Here is an 11,800-nt window from a genome sequence, read left to right as displayed (position 1 = left end):
AGCCCGCTGGCGGCCGGGCCTGCTCCCACACAATACCCAGAAGTCCCTGGGCCGCTCGCGCTGAGGATTGCCGTGGAGATGGCGAGACGCCGGAAGTCTGGGGAAAGAGGCGGGGCCAGGCCGGAGGCGGGACTTCGATTGGTGGAGAGGCCTCAGCTTCTGGAGCGGGCAGTGGCACCCGCGCATTGCAGGGACCCGCCGCCTTTCCGTGCCGCCTGCCGGGATCGGAGAGCCTGGGTTGGCCCGCTGGGTCGCTGGCCGCGCCGGGCCTCGTTCCCGAGCGGAGAGGCCCCGCCGCGGCTTCCCGGGGTCCACGGTGTCTCCCCCGCCTCTGTGAGGCCACAGTCCCTGAGTGGGCTGAGCAAATCTGAAGCCGTTGTGAGCTCTGTGCCGCCCTGTACCCCTCTTTCTGGAAATGGTAGGCCTCCTCATGCTCTCTGCGCCTCGGTTTCCCCTTTTGTGAAATGTTCCGGGGAGCTCAATCTCAGCGGCCTCGAGCAGGGTGCATAGGCCCCGTGCCTCAGTTTCCCCATCTGTGAAATGAGGGTGATTGTGGAATTCGCCTCGGTAGGCTTGTTGCGAGGACTAAGGGTTCCTAAGCACAGTGGTCCTCATGTAGTGACTACGCCTGTCAGTGGCTTTGGTAACCGTCGCCCTCACTTGGGGCTGAGGATTTGGGCAAGCCACCCCTTCCCTTGGGATCTGGGAAGTTGATCTGCGAGCTGAGTATACTGGGTTTTGTGGCCGCTAAGCTTTCTTCTGAGCACGCAACGAATGGCTTTTTCCTCGCTGAGGGATGCTACAGGTTTCGTGCTAAGACACTGAGTTCCAGAAACCGCGTATTGCCATGTCCAATGCTGTTTGACCCCTGTCAGTCCTCGCCTTTCAGTGAGCCACGAGTTTCCTCGGGATTAAGTGATGGGAACTTGTAATTCTCGTTTCTGGTCCAGGCACTGCCCTGACTTTGCTTGAGGACCTTGGACAAGACACCACTGGGAACAACACAGGGTGCACCCCTAAACTTGGAGTTTCTTTCACTGAGGAAGCCCAGTTAGTAGTTCTAGGGCCTCCCTGCCCTCCCTCCACCTGGTGCCCTCATTGTGTTGCCCAGCATCTTGTTCCTGTCAATCTGAGGTCTGCCTGCCCCATTGCTTATAAATGCTTATCTTAAAAGTTGTGGGAAAGTTCAGGCCCTGTCCTGTTTTCCTTGTGGCATCTCTGAGCAGAAGGGACGAACTAAGCGCCCTGGCTGAGGCCCTGGAGGCAGAAGGCTTGGGCCACCCGGCTGCATTTGTTCAGGGAATCTGCTCCCTTTCTAACTCTCCTCCAGTCTCTCTTGTTAGTGTGGGGGTGTGTGTCGGTAACAGCTCCAAAGTTCTCCAGTCTGTTTGGGATCCAGTTTCTCTATTGTATGTCCTTTTATCACTGTCTTCTCTGTAAGTAACACTGGTGTTCCATACTATACTATAACATTTTATCTTTTAAACACATTTGGTACATTCAGTGGTTCTTAAATTTGGCACATGTTGAAGCCATTTGAGAACTTGTAATTCTAGTTTCTGGCCAGGCACTGCCCTGACTTTGCTTGGGGACCTTGGACAAGACACCACTGGTAACAACACAGGGTGCACCCCTAAACTTGGAGTTTCTTTCCCTGAGAAAGCCCAGTTAGGCACTATGCTGGCAGGGCGAGTTGGTGGACACCTGTAATCCTAGGGGCTCTGGACCCTGAGGCAGGAGGATTGCAAGCTCAAAGGCAGCCTCACCAAAAGCGAGGCACTAAGCAACTCAGACCCTGTCTCTAAATAAAATACAAAATAAGGCTGGGGATGTGGCTCAGTGTCAGTGTGCCCCTGAGTTCACTGTGCGGAACTCACCTCCAGAGGTTGGCTCAGATGTCTTGGTGAGAGCCTAGGGCAGTGTGATTCAAAGTTGCTCAGAGAACTCTAATGTGCAAAAGATGGAGGGGCACTGACTAGATGGCCTCCAAGTTCTGTGTGGCCCGCTGTTCACCAGTTCTCTCATTCCCAAGCATGCAGGGTCTTTGCCTGTCCCCACCTTTTGCTGCCCTCCTCTGTTCACTGCCGGCCCATCACTGCCTCCTAAGCTAGCAGCTGGGAGAATCCATTCCCTACTTCCTCAGCTGCGGGAGCTCTGGCAGGCCTTCGCGCAGTCTTTCCTCTGTGGGCAAGCCAGCGGCCTGAGGTCGTCCTCTGTGACCCCAACACTGACTCCCACTTGAGGGCCCTATGTTATGGGCCCCCAGGTGATCCAAGGTGACCTCCCTAGTTTAAAGTAGCTGAGCAACAGCTTTGATTCTGCTCAGCCCTGCTCACCCTGCTGGGGCACCTCACCTGTTCACAGCGGCTGCGGATTAGGACATGGACATATTCTTCAGGGTGGGAAGGGGTAGTGTTCTGATCACTGGGTCCCTAGGGTGAGTCATGTGGCTTCTTCCAGTCTGTTTTACCAACTCAGAGATGGGTACAGTGGTTCTTTCCACTCAGAGCTGCTGTTAGGTATAAAACAGGGTCCGTCTGTGGCACACAGAAACCCTGAATGCTGGCTCCATCCCTCCTTGCTGTGTTAATTTTGACATATAGTTGCCTCCTTAACTGTTACTTTGTCTGAACCTCAAAGCCACTCTGTTCCCGTGTTACAGATGGAGAACAAGAGGCTTAAAGAAATGGATTCCCGGCCTCTGGGTTATGTGGCTTCTAAGAGGCAAGCCAGGACAGAAACCCAGGGTTCTTGGCATGAAACCCATGCTTACCCCTTCTGGTTCATTATCACCTCCAGAAACTGAAATCAGAAACTGCATTAAGGCCCCTGTCTATACAATGTCTTTGTGCCCATTGCCTTATCTGCACCTTTACTATGTATAGTGTCCCTAGCACTTGGCCCTGTCCCCAGCATGGCATGGGTGCTCTGAGTGATCATGCCCGACTGCCCCCAGTGCACAGTAGAGGAGGTGATGGCCTGGTATGTCTCTGGGGAAAGTTCATGGGTTTCCACAGGATGTGCAGAAAGGGAAGACCCGGATTCAAAACAGCCCTAGTCCTGCCTAGGTCTTCCCAGAGACCAGCCCCATCATAGAGCCACTCATTACAGAAGTCACTAACCACCCTGGAGATCCCAAGGGTTTCAGGAGCTGTGTGCCCGAAAAGGAACCAAGACCAGCTGCACATTTTACCTCGTGCTTTTATGGGTGGCAGCCACCGTTGATGCCTGGATCTGCTTGAGGATCTCCAAATTGCCATAGAAGGCATCTGTTGAACGGGTCTGTCTAACTGGAGCACACAAATCATCAAAGTAGGAAGAAAGTCATCTTTATGGTAAAGAAATTGGACTACCTTCAGGTTGGTTCTGAGTTTCTGCATGTTATCTTTAGAGGAGTAGGCCCAGTGAACCTACCTCTTATTTAACTCAATGAGGTTTGAGTATTTTAATAATAGGAATTTTTGTTATCCACTGACCATGTAGTTAGGAAACACTATAGTACAGATGTGGGCGATCTCACATCACCCTGACCCGTGCTCCTTGGCTCCCTTTTCTACTGGCAAACACTGTACTAAATTGGTATTTACTATTTCTGTGCCAGAGCTTATATTTTTATCACAGATATGTGTGTCTTGTTTTGCACATAGTTAAATTTTAAATACATGGTGTCATACTATACATCTGCTAGAAGTTAGGCATTGCCATGAGACTCTCATGAGGGTATGTAAAGAAAAAATCAGGACATTTATTCAATTATTTCACCCTTTAAAAATCTATTTTTTAGGTTTTTTTTCTATGTATAAGATCTATTTGTACGGTGTGTTTGTAACTTTTCTAAGTTCTTAAGTACAGGTGTAGGTCATCTGACCTAGCCCTCCTCCCAAGGGGGCCATCTGTGGCCCAGCTGTGTCCACTCCAGGGACACTGTCCCAATGCTTGCTTTAGGCTGAGTCCTTGCTTCTGCTCCAGGGCTGGACTCTTCACCCACACGGAGACCCCACCCCAAGGCCTGCAGACAGAAAAGTTGAAAACAAATATACTACTTCTCAATAACTCTAAGTAGCTCTTGAATGCCTCGCATCGGGGTTTGCAACAACGGGGTATTCCAACGTGTCACGCCCTCCCAAGTACTGGTTGGCGTCTGTAAAGAGCCTCTGCTCCACGCGGGGCATATCCTGCTTTGTATCTCTATGTACTCATGGCTGCTTATGTGTTAAAACATGTTGAGGTCCATCCAGAGGGGTGCTTTATGCCCCGAAGGGCTGCCTTGCATCTGGACAGAGGGGTGCTTCCAGGCTGGCGGGTAGACCGCCGGTCGCACCTGGTCAGGAGAGTGCTTTACCTCGCTGTCACATGTGCAGCCGCTCCTGCCTTGGCACCTGAAGATCAGTCCTCTCACCGGGTTTGCACCGCTCTCCTTGGTGGGGAGTGGTGGCCGCAATCTTGGCTCCCGGGCCTCGGGAGCAGAGTTCACAGCACCCTGCAGTTCTTCCCCGTCCAGCCCCTGAGCCCACCTGCTGTGCAGCCCCCCAGGGCTGCTGTGCCCATACCTGCCTGCTGCCTGTCTGGTCAGTCCTGTGGGACTGTCTAATGGTGACGTCGGTGCGTGACTGCAGAAGGAGGGTCCTGCTCTTGGTGTGGTCAGTTTCTTATAAGCGTAGATTTGTGTTTCTGCCGTTTTTGAATTTTATGGATTGTGCCTCGCTCCCTTTGTTTTTATTTTTCATTTGCCGTTTTTTGCCAAGGCCCTGCACGTGCAAAGCATGTACCTGTCACTGAGCTATATCCACTATATCCCACTGCCCCTTCATTTTTATTTTGAGTATACACAATATCTGCATGATTCAAAAGTCAAATTTATTTAAAAAGGTGGGCAAGCGGAGGTTCATTCCGACCCCATTTCCATGGATCCATTGTATATGTAACCATCTTCATTTGTTTTTAGTGATTTTTCTGTGTTTCTTACAAAGGATGGAACAGTGCATGTGCCCATTTATGCTCTCCAGTTTGACTCAACAAATTTCCTGAAAATCATTTTCTTAACAGGTGCCAAGTTTATCCAGATCTTCTCCTGTCTGTGTGCGTGTATTTGTGTGTTGCTCTGTGTCTTGGTTAATATTTAGTGATTATGGATTTTAAATTTTTATCATGGTACTGAGAATAAACTATTTTATGGTTCCTTAAATTTGAATTTTTATTACTGTTTGGGTATAGTCTCTTTTTGTTATTCATTGCGTATTCATGTTTTGCCTGTGAATTGCCTGCCTGTATCTCATGACCATTTTCTTCACATAGGTCATTTGTTTTATGTTTACTAATCAATAATGAGTAATTTCTATAATTAGTTTACACGTTCTCCATCACTGATAGGCGTTAGTCCCTCCTCCATCTGTTTTACTTTATCCCTACATCTCAGGCTTCTCTGATGTCGTCCCTAAAGACTACAGGGTGTTCCCTTCTGGATGAAAAAGTATCACTTGAGGACCAAGATGCAGCCCAGTAGCCCAGTGCAGAAGGCCACAAGAGAGAAGACTTTCAGGGTCCCCATGGCCCTGTCCTGGGTGCCGTGGTAACCTGAGAGGAAGGCCACTCAGATGCTGTAGACACCAGCATGCTGAAGGCGGGGGGCCAGGCAGGTTCCTTGCCAAGAAAGCTCCAGTTCTGGTCCCCAGAACCAGCGGGCCCAATAGCCCAGGACACAATGGAAGGCTGACAAAACTCTGGCTGCACTAGACTATGATATAAGCCAGGTGGGGACTATGGTGTGAAGGGAGGAGAAATCCTCAGCCAGACCCCCCCCCTCCCAGAAGATCGCCTGTGTGAAAGCAAAGGAGGACAGCACAGGGAGCTGTCCTAGGGCTTCCCACCTTCAGATCTTGCTTGCTGGCCTTGTAGCCTGGAAGACCATGACCACAATGATGGTTTTGGCCAAAACAGAGGACATAGCCTCTGAACCCAGCTGCTAATTAGGTCTGTTGGAGGAGGCAGGTAGCCGGGGTAGGGCGGCTGATGCAGAGCCAGGGCAGAGGAAGCAGGGCGTGCGGAAGGTGAGAAGGGTGGCTCAGAGTCTGGTTGTCGGCTCTGACCATGGCGGTGTTTCAGTGCCTCACAAACAACACCAGGACACAACTGCGAGGGCAGGACAGAGCCATTCATGCCAGAGTCAGCCCAAGGGTTCACTGGGCTAAGAAGGACTCCTTTTGGATAGGCAGTATTCCCTCTTCCTTTTTGGATAGTGGCCTTCAGGCCACAGCCTGCATTGGGAACAGAAAGGGTGTCTTAGAAATAGGCACACTGGGTAAGAGCCCACTGCCCAGAGCCACCTCCACCACAGCCCTGCTTTGACTGCCCTCTTGGCTGTTTGGTTAAGAGAAAGCATCGTGTTTCAAGGAAAACAAACAGTTCACCAGCTGCACCAGTAATGCTGGGGACAAATCATCCTGGAAAAACCTCTATTGAAATGTATGAAATAATTGGATTTTTTCTCTCTGCCTCTGCCTGTGGACAAACACTTGGCTTTCAGATAGACAGATAGGCAAGCAGATCTAGATAGGTAGCTAGGCCAGTAGATTCACGCCCATCCTTGTAAATAGATGTATGAACTGACTAATGCAGAGGGAAAGCTTGAGAGGTCCTTGGTAGAGTAACAGTTAACCCTGATGCTAGTGAGCACTGGCAGTTGCCACGTCACCTACCCACTCCTGGGGACTTCACACTGGTGTCATCTACTTATTCATTCTTTCATTTACTTTTCTACTTTTCTGCAAGTTTACATTGCAGCATGTTCCTGCCAGCTAAAGGAGCCTTCCTGGGCAGCCATGGTTTTTCCGGTCTCTACAGGGTGGCTACCCAGGGCCAGCTGTCCTCCAGAGGGACTTGCAGGAAGCCTATCTAAATCTTCTAAGTCTCTCTTGAGAGAGTGGCTTCTCCCCCATGTAATTCCAAGGCCTCATGCAGACATGACATGTTCACCTACACAGAGACCCAACCACGAGACTCCAGATTTGGAGGTAACAGATTGGAGGTGGCTAGACTGCACACAGACTGCACAGGCAGACTAAATCTCGGGGGCATGCTTCTCAGCCCCAGCCTTGGCCAAAAGGACAGATCTGTGTGCTCCCTACTCAGTCCTGGACCCTGACCCCCATCTGCAGAGAGGCAGGAACACAGTGTGCAACCCACCAGTTAGACGCTGGTGAGCTACTGCAGGGACAAGTGCAGTGGTGGCATCCGCTCAGGGCCTGTTCTGAGTGTAGGGCAAGGATGGTCTTGGCAACATGTTCAAGCCCCACCCCCAGGGCAGGCCAAGGACCACTCCGTGATGCCCAATAGTTCCTGCTTGGGCCAACCCCACTGGGGGAAGGAGGGCAAAGGAAGAAAGAGGATCTGTCTTTGAGGCACTGGGTCATCTCCCCAGGAGTGGTTTTATTCCAGTGGCCCTTTAGCCAACCATGGACACCAAACCCACCAGCCCAGCCTGCAGCATCTTACTGGGCAAGATTACCAGTGGTCAAGGCCTCACAAAGAAAGTGAGAGTGAACCATCTGTCTGTGGCCTAAGCCAGTGGTACTCAGCAGGGGTGACTGTGCATTTCCAAGGGACATTTGGCACTGAAGCTTTTTATATTGTCATATTAGGTGGAGCTGCTCCTGGCACCCAGAGCCCAGAGATCTTAAACACCGTAATGTGCACAGGGAAAAAGAAAAAAAGACCCAGATTCAAAATCAATTCTGACCATTTCTAGCTGGCAACCTTGGGGGTATTACTTAAGTCCCTGTGCGTCAGTTTATACACCTGGAAAACGGAGATATTTGATGAAAAAACTCAGAAGAGGATTGAAAGAAGCAAGACCTTGAGGGCCATCTTAAATTTTTTTTGTTGTTGTTCAGGGACACACAGCCCATCAGTTCTAGCGTGCCGTTAGTTAATAAGAATAGTCAATGGTCAGCAATCAGAAGTGACACCCCTCGCCCCCTGGTTTTGTTCAAATGCAGAAACCACACCTGGAGGTTAATGAGTAGAAATTTTAGCAGGCACCCTCAAGGCCTATGTCAAATGTAAAAGACCTGAGGCTCCCCAGTGGGAACTCCTCTAGCCAGCTCCTTTGACCCAGCAGGCAGGGAAATGGAAGGTAGAAGTGAACCCAAATAGGACTTATAGGAATGCTTGAAACTCAGGCTAAAGGACATAATAGTCTTGATACTTTTTCAATCCTTTTTAACATAGCTTTTGATCAGTGCTCAAACCCAAAACCTATATAGATCTGTAAGCCAGCACATCAAAATTGTGTCCTGCTTCCAGGGCCCTCCCACATCGCAGGGTTTCTCTCCTTACTTAAATCCTACTCTTACTCTGTTGGCTCTTCCCTTTCCTGATTGTCTGTGTATTTTATTCTTCAAGTCTGTGAGACAAGAACCAGGGAGGAAATTGGCCACGAGTTACTGGGGTTGCTGCAACACACTGCTGGCTTCATAGAGCAGGTGTTATGCCAGGTTCCTGGGACCCCACAGACCTCCAGGAGCTGAATCCGATGCAAGCACACAAGAGTCTTTATTGCCAGCTCGAGCCTGGACTCACAACCGTTCCCGATGCAGCGGTCCCAGGGAGTGAGTCCCGGTCCTTTGTTCAGTGAGATTTTATAGGTTTTGGGGGGATACTGTATGCGTCACCACATTACACAGCAAATCATTTCATACCGCTGGAAAATCAAACAACTACTCTTAACATTAGCACATTCAATGGCGGGAACAAGATGGATAGGGGTTATTGGTTAGTACAAGAAGGGGATTCTTTTGAACTGATTGGTTTAGGTCACGAGGGGTGTACATGCTGAACTACATGGTCCCCAACTTGTTATCAATCACTGTAAACTACTGGGGGGTCACCTGGCATCACAGGTATTTTCCCTGTCTCATGCTGATTGGTGGTTGCTAGGGGGTTGCTATGGGTCCTCACCTAGCCTGACTGAGTCAGGGACACCTGGCGCCACAGACCTCTCCTGTTATTTACAAACAACTCAGCAGGTTGGATATGTAATTAGGAGTGCTCTGTGGGTTTTTCCAAAGGACAAGGGTCACGCCCCCTTCCTTAGGACAGGCTTTAAGGTAGAAGCTGCTGTTATTCATTTATTCTTCAAAAAATGGAGTCACATCAGTTTCTCACAGGAAAATCCAGCTTTACTATCAGCAACCCTCCCAAAGCTCCTGCTGAAGATCCCTCCTGCTGTGTGCAGCTGCTAACACTAAGGGGGTATTTCAGTTGCAGAGATCAGCAGCTAGCGAAACTCCATTGGCCAACAGAAGTGAATATCCAGCATCTTAAAGCTCTGGTTTCAGTAGCAACACTAAAAGTCCCAAGAGTCATATATATTAGCTGCTCTTTTTATTATCTTTTTAAAAATTATATTTTATTTTTTAAATATTTTTACTTTTAAATTATATTTTATTATCTTTTTATTATCACCACCGGGTTACACAAATGAGAAGCCAAAACTAGTCCCCCCGTATATATATATATATAATTTTATATATATGTTGTAGTTGGATAGGATACCTTTATTTATTTTTATATGGTGCTGAGGATCAGACCCAGCGCCTCCCACACACTAGCAGGGAAGGCTGAGCCACAACCCCTGCCCCTCCCCCCATACATTGACTCTTAATACTGCTATGGAAATCAAGCCCAGCAAGAGGCTAAGGGCTGGAGAACTCATGCTTAGTTACACAGAGGAGCTAGTGCTCTTAAGTTCTGGGCCTCAAGTTGAGGTTACATGGGGCTTTTATAGGAAACTTGACAATTTCTGTTACCATTACAACATTGGTGGGTTTGAATTCTTGGCCTACATGACCAAAGACCACGCAGAGGGAATTTATGATAAGTGGTGTAGAAAAAAGACAGTTATCTGTCATCTGTGAGTGTTAGCCCAAAGTGGCCTTCACCACAGGCAGCAGTAATTCAAGATAACTGAGTCTACCTCCTTAAGAGCTTTATTTCTAAGAAGTAAGTCTACCAGGTTAAAGTTTAGATGGCAGTTAATTGGTCAAGCATTAAGTGATGTAGCCACATTCCTATAGAGCTCAAAAAGTCACAAAGTGTAAGAAACAAGACTATTTGACAGGCACCTGTTCAATCTCTGGCTTTGAAAACCTGTCCCAGGGAAGTTCCTGCGCTGCATGGCCACCAGCCTCCTGGGAGTCATCCAGTGGATGGAGCTCTTGCCTGGTTTTGTGGCCGCCCTGGACTGCAGGTGTTGACCGCTGTGGCCTATATGCCCAGCCAAGCCAGTTTGAACCTGCACTACCTCAACCAGATCCTGAATGTCAAAAAGCAGAGTGTCTTATCTCATGCCTTTGAGGTACTCAGGATCGTTGGGCAACCCATGCTCTCTAGATGAAACCGCCTACCACGAAAGACCAGCAGAGGAAACGCTGGACGCCTTGGCAGAGTTTTCTGAAGACCTTGCAGGCAAGCCCTGTACACTGGAGGACTAGGTCTCTTTGGGAGTGGTGTCCTAACAGTTAAACTGGGTGGAGATCTAGGAACTTGTGTGACCAACAGGTAGACCCCAAACAAACAAATCTGGTTATCATCTCCTTCCCCTGGACCCAAGCAGTAGGACTGGACTGAGAAAACCCGGGTGTACTCCCACCATGGTGTGTCCCTCCACAACCCGCTGGCCGCAGAGCTAACTGAAGCCTTAAAAATAACTGGACTTATCATCCTTGGTCTATTCCAGAAAAGGCACTTAAATGGCTGCCTGCCCTCTCATAAAGACATTAACAGCTATCAGGCCAAGACCCCAGCTTCCTTCTGCAGCTGAGTGGGGGTTTTCTGTTTGTTTTGTCTTCCATTCTTGCTTTTGAGGACAGCTCTGGAAAGAATGTGTCTGCCTGCAGGATTTGGTTTAATTTCTAGTTTATTTGGATTGTCTGATTTCCTGCTTCACGTGATACCCCTTATACCCGTACCTTAATAATGACTTTACAAAAAGAAAAATAAGGAAAAATTCCCTGGGCGGGGGTGGGGGGGTGGAGGAGAACACCTGTCCGGGGACATTTACAATCTAATGGGTAGGGACCCATGGTTAATTTAGGTTCCCTAAAGAGAAGCTGTCAGAGGTGAGGGGGAAAAGACAACCCTTGCCTCAGGCATTGGTTCTTCATCATAATGTTCTTATAATTTCACGTAATAATCATGTCTGGTTCCTCCAGCACCATACCTAGTTCCCAAAACTCACAGGGTCACGTGCCTGAGAATGCAAGCCCTGGGCTGTGCGCTCATCTGAACAACCACAAAAACTGCGTCTCAACACACCTGGTCGCAAAACGTGACTTTCCACGCATAAATCACGAAAACTGAGATCTAAAGAGACAGCCAATGAAGCATCTCAGGCTTTCTGTGTTGCAGCTGAAGAACTGAGTCCTGGTGCAAACGCAGGCAGACAAGTGCGGCCAGTGCCCCCGCAACACACGCACACTCTCCACCGGTGAGCACCCAAGCCAAAAGGGCCACACGTGACTCGATCTCTGTGGGGCGCGGAAGCTATCGCATAGCTCTGCGCTCGCGCAAAAACCTAATGGGTGCTGAGGAACCCGCGTCCAACAAAACCGGGACTTCTGCATGCGCGCGCAGCCACTCGTCACGCCAGCCCCACAGCCCGTCACCTCCCCCACCACGCCTGCCCCTCCCCGCTGCGCAGGCGCAGTTCACAGGAGCGCGGGCCCGGGGGCTTCTGGGAAGCATAGTCCGGGACCGCGAGCGCGGGCCCGGGGGCTTCTGGGAAGCATAGTCCGGGACCGCG

The 11,800-nt window shown here is 49.7% G+C and overlaps 1 protein-coding gene and 1 pseudogene across 1 annotated transcript in view; both read left to right on the top strand.

Moving 5' to 3' along the window:
- The first annotated feature begins 78 nt into the window (after positions 1–78).
- Positions 79–10,748, top strand: LOC125612779 (annotated as a pseudogene).
- Znf667 (zinc finger protein 667) overlaps positions 145–11,800 on the top strand; it is a 32,808-nt gene continuing 21,152 nt past the window's right edge. Inside the window, exon 1 of the mRNA XM_048791519.1 lies at positions 145–418. The gene's annotated coding sequence lies outside the window, so the exon portion shown is untranslated. The remainder of the gene's footprint in view (positions 419–11,800) is intronic.

Source organism: Marmota marmota, unplaced genomic scaffold (genome assembly GCF_001458135.2).
Source record: "Marmota marmota marmota unplaced genomic scaffold, marMar, whole genome shotgun sequence".
Classification (NCBI taxonomy): Eukaryota; Metazoa; Chordata; class Mammalia; order Rodentia; family Sciuridae; genus Marmota; species Marmota marmota.
The sequence above is the reverse complement of the archived record's forward strand: the minus strand, read 5'-3'. Positions and strand labels throughout refer to the sequence as shown.